Below are 16,938 nucleotides of genomic sequence, written 5' to 3' on the forward strand. Positions count from 1 at the left end.
GAGAGAGAGAGAGAGACTGACTGTGCACACTGTGGCACCACTGATGTCTTCACATCCAAAGAAAAAAAAGAACCATGAAGAACGACTGGGTGGAATATTACTTGTTCATGTTTGATCTTATTCCACAAAACATATTGCTCTACTGCATTACTATGAAGTAGGTGTTTTTTTAAGCCATGCAAAAAAAGGAAAAGTTTGGAAATAGATTAAGTTTGGAGCAATAATATCATAAGTGAACACAAGACAAAAACAAATTGAAATACCATGAAGTCATAAGACTGAGTTTAACACTTCTGCAGTTTGAAGACAGACTTTGTATTGCTGCAGTAGATAAGTAGAGACACCAACTATATGCACCTTCTCTGTACCTCTTGGGTTGTGTGATCTTTTCAGATAAGAAAGAGAAACTGAGCAGCTGCAGCAGGATCAGTCCTGAAATAGAACATCAGCAATGGTGTTATCTAGAAGAGGTCACACACTTTGTCCAGTCTAAAGGAATATAAATACAAAGGAAATCATGTTATTGTTTTTTGTTGCTGGTGTTTTAGATGACACCATGTCACCAGGGACAGTGTCTCTCAAAAGTATTCACCCCCTTGGACTTTTCCACATTTTATTGTGTTACAACATGGAATCAGAATGGATTTAATTAGGAATTTTTGCCACTGATCAACACAAAAAAGTCCATAATGGCAAAGTGAAAAATAAAATCAACAAATTATTCTAAATTAATTATAAATAGAAAACAGAAAATAATTGATTGCATAAATATTCACCACCTTTGCTATGACACACCTAAATAAGCTCTGGTGCAACCAATTATCTTTAGAAGTCACATAATTAGTTGAATGCAGTCCACCTGGTCCAATTAAGGTGTTTCAAATGATTTCAGGTTAAATACACCTGTCTCTGGGAGGTCTCACAGTTGATTAGTACATTTCCTAGCAAAAACTACATCATGAAGACCAAGGAACATTCAAACCAAATCCGGAATAAAGTTCTTCCAAAGCACGAATCAGGGGTAGGATATAAGAACATTTCCAAGGCATTGAATATCCCCTGGAGCACAGTAAAGTCCATTATTAAGAAATGGAGAGAATATGGCACAACTGTGAATCTGTCTAGAACAGGCCGTCCTCAAAAACTGAGTATCCAGGCGAGAAGGGCACTAGTCAGGGAGGCCACCAAGAGACCTATGGCAACTCTAAAGGAGTTACAGTCTTCCACAGCGGAGCTGGGAGATACTGTGCATACGTCAACAATAGCTCGGGTGCTTCAGCCAGTTTTATTCAACTTTATAAAGCAAAATTTGTTAATTCTACAGGGTGACACAACAGTTTTAGCCATAGCTGTAATTACAGGGAAAGCCAATTAGACAAACGTTTTGTAAAGAGCTTTCATCAGTACAAAGATGAAGCTACTGGCCAAAACCTTTACTGAATAACTTACTCTAGGATTTCTTAAGGTGTGACAATTTCCGCACTACACTTTTTAAAATGATTCAATAAAGTGCCATAAAGGAGGTGGTTATTTTAGCACAAGGCATAGTTGTTTGTGGGCATCGTTTGGATTAAGTACCAACCTGTGACACTCACATGCTTATACTAAACAGAAAACCAGAATTTATTTTAGATACCAAGACCACTTAGGAGCCAGCTTCATAACCTTTAGGTTATATACAACGCTGTGGCCCCTCAAAGGCTGAAGGATTGTTAGAATGGCATTACCATGTATCTTATGAAGTGAAGCTCTGCTTGATTTGCAGGTATTTAAAAACACATACAGTAATCACATTTACACTGAGAGAAACAGCTCAGCCATTTGGTCCGTGGTATCAGCTCCTAAGCTGCAATTCTCAACTAAACACACCTGCTAATCCTATTAGAAGTGGGACTGAGCCAAACTTGTTAGTAGTAGTAGTAGTAGTACAAAAAAATGACATTCATATTCTTGATAGTCCTAGCAACTTTAGGTAAGATGCTATCTGAAATTGCTGAAATTGAAAGCCATAGATCGTACTCATAAAAAAGAATAAGCAAAATGGTTTTAAAGTTTTTTATAATCTTTCTTCTAATACAGCTTTCCTTTGTCGTAACATGACTTCTAATGTCTTTATCTCTTACAGTTCAAGAGTGATGTCTCTCTGATGTTCTGATAAAGTGAACTCCACTTACCCTTAGAATAGACAGTTTTTGCTACGCATTTGCCATAGTTAACCCTAGTTTGTCATGTTTATTAATAGGCTTTACCATACCTCCCTGTTCTTTACAATGCTTTATCATGTTCTCAATATGCTTAATTACACTTTGCAAGGCTTTTACTGTGGTAAACTTGTATAATGTGCTGCCACCATTTTTAGCTCAGTTCCCTTGAAGTTATGTAAAATGTTTTGACTGTAAATTAACCTTCTTTCAGATGTGGGTTTATCTTTATAATGTCCTTGTATTTCCTTACAAACTATAGGAGAGGCTAACATTAGTGGGGGTGAGAGTCTGCATGACCTGCTTCATATTGCTATAGTCAGAAATACAGCCTGGCTTGCAAATGATCCTATTCACACTCACAGTCAGTTATTTGTTTTTCTAAATGAAACTGAAGTCCCCTTCCTCAGGTCTCTCTCCTCCCCCTTTAATTTCCTGGTGTACCAGTATACTCAGACTGTGCAGGTTAGCAGGTAGAGAAGGGCTATGAGGTGACCTCCACAGATATCAAATTTAGTACAATCCTTGGAGATTCAGCAGCAACCCGCACCCCCTCCCAGCACACAGAGCAGGTACCATGAGTACTTCCATAAAGCCTCACATACTCTCTTTTCTGGTAGAAACTACTTGACTACTTAGTAGTGAAGTACAGTAATGTGTTCTGTGAAATATGATAATAAAACTTCAACATTCTTTCAGAGATTGGTCATTTGCTAGACTAAATGCAAGAGTTAATTTAAGTAGATTGTTTTATGACAGATGTGTATGTCGTAATGTTGTGGTCGCTTCTGATATCTTGCTTCAGACTTCATCTGTTTCTGTACTTCTGCTTATTTGTCAGGAGACAAAATAATATTTTTGTCTGACTTATAAAAGCTTCCCAAAAGTAAAGATGACAATTATCTTATAAAACCAGCAAGACAGAATATATGCATTTACTGTACCGCTACAATGTAAACGTGATCTTTATTTTATGATATACGCTATAATAAATTATATACAATAAAAGATAATGTTGCCAGTGCTTAGAATAGATGCTAATGAAGCCTTGGCTAGCACTCCTTTAAAGGGGAGGGAAGCTCCATCAAGTTGGATGCGGACCTTTGGTGAACAGCAATTTTCAACTCTTTCCACATATTCTCAATTGGATTGAGGTCCGGGCCTTGACTTGGCCACTCCAGGACATTGACCTTTTTGTTTCTAAGCCACTCCAGTGTGGCTTTCGCTGTATGTTTGGGGTCATTGTCCTACTGGAAGATAAATCTTCTCCCAAGTCCCAGGTGTCACAGACTACAGCATGTTTTCCTCCAGGATTTCTCTGTACTTTGCTGCATCCATTTTGCACTCTATCTTCACAAGCTTTCCAGGCGCTGACGCAGAGAAGCATCCCCATAGCATGATGTTGCCACCACCATGCTTCACGGTAGGGATGGTGTTCTCAGGATGATGTGTGGTGTTAGGCTTGTGCCAAACATAGTGCTTAGTGTTGAGGCCAAAAAGCTCTATTTTGGACTCATCAGACCATAGAATCTTCTTCCACTTGGTCTCTGAGTCTCCCACATGCCTTCTGGCAAACTCTAGCTGAGATTTGATGTGAGCTTTTTTCATCAATGGCTTTCTTTTTGTCACTCTCCCATAATGGCCAGTTGAACATATTGAATTACATGCCATGTTTTAGTTTTCCATATACTGTACTTAATGAAAAACTGGCAAAAAATGATTTTGCAAATAACAGAAACCAAGCTGCTACTTTAGTGTTCACTTCCTCTGTCAACTCAGAACTTCTCCTTTTTTAATAAAAAAAAAACATGGCCTGTTTGCATCCATCCTGTTTGCATGATAAAGATGTGCTAGAAACTCTACACAAGGCATGAAGACATATAGTATGACACTTCACAACCCGGTTGAACTACAGCTATGGCCAAAAGTTTATCATCACCCTATGTAACTAACACATGTTGCTTCATGAAGACGAATGAAACCTGCTGAATAATGTTATATTAACATACTGAATTACGTGCCCATAGAAAGTCTACAGTCTCAGAGTTTCATGCATTTAAATGAGGATTTGTTCCACTTATCTACATACCATACTCTACACTGTTAATGGGAAAAAGTTATATATTAAAAATACAAAACTGAACGATCATAATTGGATAAGTCACCTTTGGCAGCAATTACAGCTGTGAGTCTGTTGGGATAGGTCTCTACCAACTTTGCAAACCTAGATTTGGCAATATTTGACCATTCTTTTTTGCAAAACTGTTCAAGCTCTGTCAAGTTCCTTGGGGAGCATTGATGAACAGCAATCTTCAAGTCATACCACAAATTTTCAATTGGATTTAGGTATGGGCTCTGACTGGGCCACTCAAGGACATTTACCTTCTTGTTCCTTAACCACTCCAGTGTAGCTTTGGCTGTGTACTTCTGTCCCAGTTTCAGCTTTCTTGCAGATGGCAGCAGGTTTTTCTCAAGGACTTCTCTGTACTTTGCTTCATTCATTTTCCTTTCTATCCTGACAAGTGCCCCAGTCCCTGCCGATGAAAAATATCCCCATAACATGATGCTGTCACCACCATGCTTCACAGTAGGGATGGTGTTCTTTGGGTGATGTGTTGTGTTGGGTTTGTGCCAAACATAACGCTTTGCATTTAGGCCAAAGAGTTCCATTTTAGTTTCATCAGACCACAAAACTATTTGCCACATGGCTACGGAATCTCCTGGTGTTTTTTTGCATACTTCAAATGGGATTGAAGGTGGGCTTTCTTGAGTAATGGCTTCTGTCTTGCCAACCTACCATACAGGCCAGATTTGTGGAGTGCTTGGGATATTGTTGTCACATGCAAACTTGCCATTGGCCTCTTGGTAGCCTCTCTGATCTGTTTCCTTCTTGCTCAGTTATCCAGTTGGGAGTAATACCTGCTCTAGGCAGAATCTTGGTGGTGCCATCCAAGGGATATTCAAGGCCTTTGATATTTTTTTATACCCATCCCCTGATCTGTGCCTTTCAACAAATTTGTCCCGGAGTTCTTTTGAAAGCGCCTTGGTGCTCATGGTTGAGTCTTTGCTTTGAAATGTACTGCCCAGTAGAGGGAACCTACAGGAACTGCTGAATTTGTCCTGAAATCATATTAATCACTACAATTTAACACAGGTGGTGGCCATTTAACTTGGTGTGTGATTTTGAAGGTGATTGGTTACACCTGAGCTAATTTAAGATTGCTATTACAAGGGGGGTGAACACTTTTCCAACAAAGGTATTTCAGTTTTTATTTTCAATTAATTTTCTACAAATTTCTAGAATATTTTTTTTACTTGGAAGTTTTGGGGCAGGATGTGTAGATAAATGAAAAAAAAACTTTTAATACATTTCAATTCCATGCTATCAGTCCGTGTTTTTCCACTTGTGAAGGACGGTTTCCTCCACATCTCTGCTGAAAGATATCATATAGATATATATATATATATATATCTAGATATATCTATATATATATATATATATATGTCATCGTAGCAGCTTATACTTTCTATGTGTGCTGTGGGCAAGGAGGAATCGATTTGTGTAAGTTTTGATAAAATCAGACCCCCTTTTGACTCGTCCGGTGGTCCGGATGCATTTTAATGAATAATAATAATTTTAAAAAAAATTTAAAAACTAAGTGATATGAAGATGGTTCTTGTTTCTAAGCTGGCAAGGAGGATTCGATTGATGCCTGTTTTTGGAGCAGGTTAAAATGTTTTTACCCATTCCCGAGTAACCTATATTTGCCCCCGGTCTGATTTTCTGCATTTGTGCATATTTCTGACACTGAATGTTATCAGCTCTTCAACCAAAATCTAATATTAGATAAAAGGGACCCTAAGTGAACAACTAACACAAAATTGATAATTATTTCATTTATTTGTTAAAGAAAGTTATGCAAGACCCAAAGCCCCCTTAGACTCAATAACTGGTTACGCCATCTTTAACAGCAATATCTGCAACCAAACGCTTCCTGTAGTTATTGATCAGTCTCTTAAATCGCCTTGGAAGAATTTTGGCCCACTCCTCATGCAAAACTGCTTCAACTCAGTGACATTTGTGGGTTTTCGAGCATAAACTGCTTGTTTCAGGTCCTGCCACAACATCTCAAAGGGGTTTAGGTCTGGACTTTGACTAGGTGTAGGGGAATAATTGCATAGAACCATTCCTGTACCTGTTTGTTGCTACTCTGTACTACCACTATTCACCGAGTTATATGCTTTAAAACAATTTGAGTTTATGCAGGTACATGTCACTGAAAACCAAACTGTGGATGGTGTGACAACTGAGCTGGCTCCAGCTTATCTGTTGATCTTTATTGTGTTACCTCGTAAATACCTGTCCCCCCTTATTGTTGTTGCCCCAACTGAGCTGGCTGCAGCTTATTGGTTGAAAGGGAAACTACCCTGTCTCTCTGTAAAGGTATAATTACTGTATGCTAACTCTGTATGGCAGAACACTACTCGGGCCTCCTAACACTGGTGTGTTGAGCTGTTCTCGTTTGCGCAGACTAATAAAGCTTTATATCTCTGAACACCTGGTGTAGATGGCTCCTTAAAGTTGCGGACCTGAAAAGTTCCATGACATTTTGACATAGTCAGCAGGACCCTAAACTCCGCCCGGTGGAAATAGTCCTGGGACAAAGAGTCAACCGTCGACAGGGTCCAACTTAAATACTGGAATCAGGACACCGCGTTCTCGGAACGGGCAGGGTCTGCTCTGAGTCTGGCTGAGGGCTCCACCAAGGTGAATAAAGGATCCTGAGAGCAACTGAGAGGTGAGTCAGATGATACTGAGTCTGGGACTCAGTAGGTTAACCTTGGTCTGGGACCAGAAAGACGGAGTACGTCATATTAGGTTTCGAACCTTGTTGTGGTCTGGGACCACACGACGTCCGAAGGTTTGGAACCTAGTTGTGGTCTGGGACCACAGGAAAAAAAAATAGTAAAAAGGGGAAAAAAAAAGGAATTTTGAGAATTTGTTTATTAATGATTGTTTAGTTCATGCCTGAGCTGAGCAGGGAGATAACATTTTCTTTGAATGGAAAACATGTATTAATGAAACAAGAACTCAGAATTTGTTTATTAATGATTGTTTAGTTCATGCCTGAGCTGAGCAGGCAGACAACATTTTCTTTGAATGGAAAACAAATAATAACGAAACAAAAAACTCAGTACTATAAAGTACCGAGTTACGTTACCAGCATCGAACTGCCTTTATGTTGAAGTACGTCGTTTTGTGTTTTTGTCTTGGTATGTTTAACTGTGTGTGAATTTTTGAGTAGGCCTATGTGTGTGCGTGCATGTGTGTGCGAGAATGTGTAAACTGTGTTTACGATACGAATTAGCAGAGTGTTTGGCAGCAATTAGACTCTGAGATAGAGACAGAATCTGTTTACAGTTTGAGAATGGGAGCCAATTTGTGTTTAATTGTCTGTTGATTTGTCTCATTTGTGTTTAATTGTCTGTTGTTTTGTCCGAAAAGAGCTCATGTGTGTTTAATTTGATTTATGCTCATGTGTGTTTAATTGTCTGTTGATTTGTGCTCATGTGTGTTTAATTGTCTGTTGATTTGTTGTCTCTTCTTTTCTCTCTCTCTCTACTTCAATACGTTAGCAAAACAGGATGGGGCAGGGACATAGTAAACAGTTAAACAAATGTCAGATATATAACCTTACAGGACCACAGAAACTAATATGTGACAGATGGGGTCCTGTTGTATTACAACAAATAGATTTATGGTTTGACAAGGGCGGGTTTTCACTAGAAGGAAGTTTAAGTATAACTAAATTAGCCAGTGTACGCAGCCAGTTAGAAGGTTAGGAAAAAGAAAAGAAAAATAGAAAGGGCAAAATAGACTGGGATAGCTTTAGGAAGTGGGAACGAATGGCAGATGAGGACAAAGAGAAACAAGAAAAGGGAAAGACAGACAGAGAGGCTCAAGTTATGTTGCAGATGGATCAGAGGAAGTCGAAACAGCGCAGAGAGAGACTCGCTCCCCCTTCATACCCTGGGGTGACCGTGCCTCCGGTAACTGTAGCAACTGCACCGCCACTCCTCCCTCCCCAGAAACAGTGGTGGAAACTGACTACTCCACCGCAAGCGAAGACAGCACAAGAGAAGCAACTGATCCAAACCCAACAGCGAGAAGAACGTAACAAGAAAGATGGTACAGTACGACTTGCTGGACAACCGTAAAAACTCTGGACAGTTTGTGGACATTGCAAAAGAGCAAGTGCAGGGACTAATACAGATGTACCGTCCTAGCACCGGTGAAATCGGACAGGTGTTGCGTAGAGAAATGCAACTGGACTGGCACAGTGTTAGCGAAGGATTTAACACCAACATGAACTTTGCAGCAGATGGAGACTTTCAGCGACAGTTCCAGGATCTATGTAACCGGATCACTACCGGTGGAATAAAATCCACAATTGCAAACAAGGTCTTGAAGAAAGTTGGGATGACTATTATGCCCGACTGCTAAAGTGCTACTGTGATCACAGAGGTATGAGAGATGACCAGGACCAGTACTCAGAGGTACTAAAGACTGTCATTATGAATGGCATTAAACCTGATCTCCGTGGCCCCATAGCGCAGTCATGCATTGGCTGGGAAACCGACACACTGACCAACTTGTTAGACCACATAGTGCATCAGAATCGACAATTGGCAACACAAAAAAAAAAAAAAGAGAAAGAAAAGAAGCACGGGAAGTTGCAGATGGTACAACTACAGTACTACCAGCAGCAACAACAACAGGATGGCAGGGGTGGAGAACAGCGGGGAGGACGTGGTCAGTGGCAAGGTAGGGGCCTCAGTGGGCCAGAGAGGAGAAGAATGTTTTATATGTGGTAAATTAGAATATTATGCTAGAGGTTGCCCTGAAAGGGGCACTACAACACAACAGCAAATACAACCTTAGATGGGGTTATGGGGCTTAAATCAACCATGAAATAAGGAGGGAACTGTAGAGAAAGAAGTTAATAACAAATCAATTAAATTGTGCCCTTTACAATTTGATACACATACTAGCCCAACAATAACATTAACAGTAGAAGGGAAAGAGATTATATTTTTAGTAGACACCGGCGCAGCTAGATCAGTAATTAAAAACAGTGAGACAGGACACCTGCAGTTATCAGGAAACACTATACTAACTGTTGGGGCCTCAGGTCAAACCAATAAGGAACAGGGTGCAGTGTAATAATATGTCTGTTGACCATGCGTTTATATGGTCGCATTTGTGCTCAGTAAATTTGTATGGGAGGGATCTGTTAACGGCTCTACGCATCACGATAGAATGTAGTCAGGAAGGCATTATCATTGAAGTGCCATTACTATATCATGGAGAAGCCGATTGGCTGTATGCGCATATGTGTGAGACCTGTTGCCCGGAATCCTAACCACACAATTGGAACGGCTTGCACGAGAAGTATGCGGCTCACAAACAGACTTTATGCCAGCACCTCATATGCACTGCACGGCGCTTTTCTCGCATGGCCAACGCAACCTTGAATTTGAAAAAGATTGGTTTACTCCTCCGTGCCCTGTCTATGTTAAATATGTGACCTCTGAATATTTATACTGGTCAAAGGATTTTATTGTTCTATCTATCTGTTTGTCAAAAGAACAGAAAGTGTTCTTTTCTACTAAGGGCTCTGCCCCTCATGTATCTTTTGCTAAGCGACCAGAACGAGCATAGAAAGATTTGGGTCCGTGGGTGTTAGCACTAGATAAATTAGTTGATTGGGTGTCAGCGCCCAGAGGCGAGTACTCTCTGTCCGGTCAAGCATACCTGATGTTACAAAGAGGGGCCTGGGCGTGCCATCAAGTGGCTGTGGAGCTTTCAAACACGCCTGGACTACAGGACGTCATGTTGTTACATGACCCTGAGCCAGCCTGGTTGAAGGACATATCCCAGCAACTGTGGCACACCAGTAAAAATTATTTTGGTCGCATTAAGAATTGTGAACCTCTGGTGGTGACACCCAAAAGCACGCACTGACCCAAACGGAAACAATACCCCTTGAGACGGGGTGCTACTGACGGCATTAAACAACTGTTAGAAGAACTGGTACTAAAAGGAGCCATCATTCCGGCCCCAGGAGCTTGGTGCAGTTCTCCCATTCTCCTAGTCCGAAAGGCAAATGAAGAGTGACGATTTGTGCAGGACCTCCATGAAATTAACAATGCTGTACAGCAGCGGACCCCAATTGTCCTCATTTCTAGGATAAGAGTTGCCCTGCCCGACCCAACAGAAGGACCTGGACACAACGTCCACCCCAGCGATTGAGTGGTGATCAAGGACCTTCGGAGGAAGTATTGGCACCAACAGCGCTGGACTGGACTGTTCCAAGTATTGCTAACAACTCCCACTGCAATAAAAGTAGCTGAGAGGTCCACGTGGGTCCACATCAGTCACTGCAGGAAGGTGCTGCACGATCCAGACCAAGATGTCTCCACTCAAGTTTCTCCTGGGACCAGTCACCATGCTCTTGAGCATGTGTCTCCTCACCCTGCTGCTCCTTGAGTCTCCCAGTACTAAAGCAAAAAGGAACACACTGCACCAGTGGAGTGCTGAACACAATGTAGACCATACAGTAATGCCTGGTGGTCTCTGTTGCACCACACTACAAGGAACACTTTGAATATCACCGAACCTTGCTATGTTTGTTCTCTAATGACACACTCAGCAGGGGAACCATTCCCTTTATACCCAGTAGAAGTGTCAACAAACACCCTTGCACCTGCAATGACTATAGGTACAGCCTCCAGCACGGAAATGACACAACAGAGCTGTATAAACGAGATGGTGGATCTCCACAACAAGAGCCAAAATGTATCCATGAACATTTTTAGAGCAGCCATGAATGTTTACACAGGAACTGATCGCAGCACCTCCGGCTGTACTGTCAACCATGCTGACTGTTATTCGAATAATACTCTGAGTATACCTGTACAGTGGTGTAAGCAATTGGTTGGTGGGCCAAATGGAAACATGCCATTAAAGTCACACTGTCCCATGAACTGCCTGTTTCTCCAACAACACCCTTTGTTGGTGTCGGGGAAACAGGACAAATGGAGTATTTATGGGTGTTTCACACTGCAAAACATATGTGTACCCTTTTAATAGCTATGTATGTTTTCATACTCTGCCTAAAGAAACTGTGCACTAGAGCTACCGATTTCACTTTTAATATGTCCTTGCTTACCAGGGAAGGTGAATCCAGTAACGAAGATGAGGAGGACCCCTTTTCAGGATTGCAATTACCTGAGTTGTAATTATATTACAAAAGGAGGCAATGTAGGGGAATAATTGCATAGAACCATTCCTGTACCTGTTTGTTGCTACTCTGTACTACCGTTATTCACCAAGTTATATGCTTTAAAACAATTTGAGTTTATGCAGGTACATGTCACTGAAAACCAAACTGTGGATGGTGTGACAACTGAGCTGGCTCCAGCTTATCTGTTAATTACCTCGACTGAGCTGGCTCCAGCTTATCTGTGCTTCTTTATTGTGTTACCTCGTAAATACCTGTCCCCCCTGTTGTTGTTGCCCCAACTGAGCTGGCTGCAGCTTATTGGTTGAAAGGGAAACTACCCTGTCTCTCTGTAAAGGTATAAAAACTGTATGCTAACTCTGTATGACAGAACACTGCTCGGGCTTCCTAACACTGATGTGTTGAGCTGTTCTCGTTTGCGCAAACTAATAAAGCTTTATATCTCTGAACACCTGGTGCAGTTGGCTCCTTAAAGTTGCGGACCTGAAAAGTTCCACGACATAGGCCATTGCAAAACTTTAGATTTCTTGTTCTTCAACCATTCTGATGTAGACTTGCTCGTGTGTTTCGGATCCTTGTCTTGCTGCATGACCCAGTTGCGCTTCAGCTTCAGCTCACGGACGGGTGGCCTGATATTCTTCTGTAGAATTCTCTGATACAGAGCAGAATTCATGGTTCCTTCAATAATGGCAAGTCATCCAGGTCCTGATGCAGCAAAGCATCTCCAAATCATGACACTACCACCACCATGCTTAACTGTTGATATGAGGTATCCATAGAACATTGTTCCAGAATCATACCAGTGCTTTTTGACAAACTTGAGATAAGCATTCAAGTTCTTCTTAGTGAGCAGTGGTTTCCGCCTTGTTACTCTGCCATCAATCCCATTTTTTCCCAGTGTCTTTCTGATGGTAGAGTCATGAACACTGATCTTAGCCGAGGTTAGAGAGGCCTGCAGATCTCTGGATGTTGTTCTAGGGTACTTTGTGACTTCCTGGACGATTTTACACCTTGCTCTTGGAGAGATTTTGGAAGGATGACCACACCTGGGAAGATTCACTACTGTCCCAAACTTTCTCCATTTGGACAATGTGGCTATGACTGTGGTTTGGTGGAGCCCCAGGGCTTTGTAACCCTTTCCAGACTGATAGGCATCAACTACGTTTTTCCGGAGGTCTTCAGGAATTTCTTTTAATCATGGCATGTTGTGTCTCTAGAGCCTGTGTGCTGACAACTTCACTATAATGGTAAGGGCCAAACTTAGTCAGGATTTATATTGGGCAGGGCTGGCCCAAATCAGGCCTGATTTTTAACCAAAATATTCAAACAGCTGACCCTAACTATCCTTTTAATTGGGTTGAGTTAACTAGGGGGGCAATACATTTTTCACACCTGAAGACTGCATGTTTGATTACCTTGCACACCAAACAAATGAAAGAAGCACCAGACTTGTGTCATTTTTTCTCTCAGACTCCCTCTGCATACTATTACAACCCACAAAAAGATCTGACCAAATACAATGTGAAAAAATGCAGAAAATCAGACAGGGGGCAAATACTTTTTCACGGCACTGTGTGTGTGTGTGTATGTATATATATATATATATATATATATATATATATATATATATATATATATATATATATATATATATATATATACACACACACACATACAGTGGCTTGCAAAAGTATTCAGATCCCTGACCAATTCTCTCATATTACTGAATTACAAATGGTACATTAAAATTTCGTTCTGTTCGATATTTTATTTTAAAACACTTAAACTCAAAATCAATTATTGTAAGGTGACATTGGTTTTATGTTGGGAAATGTTTTTAAGAAAAATAAAAAAACTCAAATATCTTGCTTGCATAAGTACTCAACCCCCACACATTAATATTTGGTAGAGCCACCTTTCGCTGCAATAAGTCTTTTGGGGTAAGTATGTTCCAGCTTTGCACACAGTGTCAGAATGATTTTGGCCCATTTTTCTTGGCAGATTTTCTCCAGGTTGTTCAGGTTGGTTGGACAACGCTTATGGACTGCAATTTTCAAATAGTGCCACAGATTCTCAATGGAATTGAGATCAGGACTTTGACTGGGCCACTGTAGAACATTCACCTTTTTGTTCTTGAGCCACTCCAATGTTACTTTGGCCTTGTGCTTGGGATCATTGTCCTGCTGAAAGGTAAATTTCCTCACAAGCTTCAGTTTTTTAGCGGACTGAAGCAGATTCTCTTGCAGTAATTTCCTGTATTTTGCTCCATCCATTCTTGCTTCAATTGTAACAAGATGCCCAGTCCCTGCTGATGAGAAGCATCCCCACAGCATGATGCTGTCACCACCACACTTCACTGTAGGGATGGTGTGTCTTGAAGCATGGGCAGTGTTAGATTTGCGCCACACATAGTGCTTTGAGTTTTGGCCAAAAAGCTTTATCTTGGTCTCATCTGACCACAGAGCCTTTTCCCACATCACAGTTGGGTCACTCTCATGCTCTCTGGCAAACTCCAGACATGCTTTCAGATGGTACTTTTTGAGAAACGGCTTCTTTCCTGCCACCCTCCCATATAGGCCAGTGTTATGCAGAGCTCTTGATATGGTTGACTGGTGCATCATTACTCCACTCCCAGCCACTGAACTATGTAGCTCCTTCAAAGTGATTGTTGGCCTCTCTGTGGCTTCTCTCACAAGTCTCCTTCTTTTGAGGGACAGCCTTTTCTTGGCAGTGCCTGGGTGGTGTGATGCAGCTTCCACTTCTTGATTATTGATCCAACTGTGCTCACTGGGATATCCAAACACTTGGATATTATTTTGTACCCTTTCCCTAATCTATGCATTTGTATTACTTTATCTCTAACTTCTGTAGAATGCTCTTTGGTCTTCATTTTCCTTCAGATCAACATCCTTACCAATGATCCTTCAACAGTGGGGTTTTTATCCAGAAAATGTGACAGCAAATGTAATGGTTCACAGGTGGAGGCCAATGGTGTGATGGATTGCCCTCACAAAACCTAACCCGATCTTGGGCCCTAACTAAAGTGTTTCCCTAACTAATAACAAGGCAAGCTAAGCCTGTTATCTTGTCACCAAAACGAAATCATAATCCAAATAGCTTTTCCAATAGTTCAGTGTCCAGTTCCACTGTAATAATAACCAGCGCTCCAGCGCTCCAGCACTCCCAACCAACTCCTACTATCACCCACCCAAACATACACACTCACACCCTTTTAAACATAATTAATTGGTCAACTAATTGCTCTACTGACTAAACCTGGAGTTGGTCCTGACTCCAGTAACCTCTACTGGGTTCTAATGCCCATGTATGGTCTCTACTAAATAGAGCTATTTACTTTAAGCCAGATTTAATTATTTTAACTCTCATTTATTTATCACACCATTATCATTTGATAGTTAATCAATAATCCCATCTTTAGTTTTAACCTCAAACACATTATATTATTTTAATACTTTGTTTACCCTCCAGTTAGTTTATTTATCATTTCACCTTTTATTCTTTCCCTAATCAATCCTACACACACACACACACACACACATATATATATACCCTACACGAGATTAAGGAAAAGGCACTGCTAAATTAAATACTGTATTAATAAAAGTTCCACACCACAGTGATTGACAGCCTGTTCCTCCAATCAGTGATGTGGAACCCCTTTTTCTATGTACCTACCCATTCTGGTTGAAAGTTAATGTTGCAGCATTTTCCTTAATGTTGTTGTTTTCCTCAATGCTATTGTGTTTTCTTTAATGTTGTTGTTTTTTTTTTTTTTTAATATTGTTGTGCTTGCCTTAATGTTGTTGTGTTTTTCTTTGTGTTTCTTCTTTTCTTTTTGTGTTTGTGTTTTGCACTTCAGGGCCGCCATTCTTTTTTCCTATGTTGTAGTCACAATATATACAGTAAGGTACTGTACATATCTTTTTTTCATTTCCTGTGTTGCCAGAGGCTACAGTAGTGTGTGCACTGAGCTTACAGTTGCACTGTAACGTACCTGTATTTAATTTATGTGTTTTTCTTTCTCTTTCTGAAGTTGTACACAGTAGGCTACATGGAAGGGTGGTGGGCAATTCACTGATGTTGAGAACTTTATTTGTAACTCTGCTCAGGCACACTAACTTATTTCAACCCTCAGAGGGCTCTGTTGTCCATGGCTTGAGTATCGGCAACAGTAAACAACACCACGGTTATACCATTACAGGTATATGATTCAGTGCAGGTGCACTCGCAGGTGTCTCTGGAAATAATAATCACAAAGGACAAAATGCAAAAGAAAAAGGGAAAATAAAACAGAGTAATAAAACTACAAAACAAAGGTGCTGCACTCTGCAGCATTTACCCCAACCGCCGCTACTAGTATGGCCCAGGTCTCCATCCTATGCTAATGCGTTGCCTCACTACCCTAAACAATAATCGAGGCATCGAGTCATATATACATGTACACGTACGTATAGATCCATTGTCATTGTATCCCGTTGTTTTCTCTTACTCCTGTTATCTTTATACTCTGGTTATGTGCAGAGCGTCACACCACTCCCGAGCCTATGCAATTATGTTACACATTAAGTTAAGCTGAATAAATTAATTTTATTGGAACATGCAAAAGAAAGTACATCTGTATTTATGATATTGTGGACATTGCCATTGAAAGATACATCACCCATGTCACTGACAGTGCAGACACAGACGGGAGGAATAAAAATAAATACAACAATGTTTTGGATTTCAATCATTTTGTGTTTTTCTGTAGCGTTTACAAACCACTAAAAATACGTTATTTTAAGTGACAAAGTTGGGGTGACTGAGGATAAAGACAGCGATTTTTTTTTTCTTTTTGCTATTTTCATTTATTTATTTGTATCTTCCAGTTCATTTAATTGTTCTTCATCCAAAGATTTTTTTTGCAGGTACTTGGTCACAGCTGTACATCTGTAACTCTAAAAGCAAGGTATAATTGCACTGTACACAAAAGGGTTAAATGATAAAAACAGTCATTTATCTCAGGATGTTTCTGACACAATGCCCGTCTTCAGCTGTGTAGAAAGAAAAGTAAACACAGTGCAGTAAACTTGTTATTTTTCAATAATTCTGTGGATGATGCCATGGTCAGATCAGAAAATAATGTTCATTTCAAGAGGTTCCAGAGTTCCTAGTTTGAAGATAAACTTGCCTTCCTTTTGTTTCCAAGCAGCATTTGTTCCACGGCACTGACTGATCCCACAGATGGTGATGTCCATCTGTGTGGTTATCATTGTTGAAGTGTTGGGCAACTAGAAATGCAGTGGTATTGATTTGAATGCTTCATAAATGTATTTGGTATGATTCTTCCACACACTATGTGAGTGTATATGAAAATCCTGTTAACATTACACATTGACAAAATATGCCACATACAGTATACAGGGTGAGGT

Source organism: Polyodon spathula, chromosome 13 (genome assembly GCF_017654505.1).
Source record: "Polyodon spathula isolate WHYD16114869_AA chromosome 13, ASM1765450v1, whole genome shotgun sequence".
In the NCBI taxonomy this organism is placed as follows: domain Eukaryota; kingdom Metazoa; phylum Chordata; class Actinopteri; order Acipenseriformes; family Polyodontidae; genus Polyodon; species Polyodon spathula.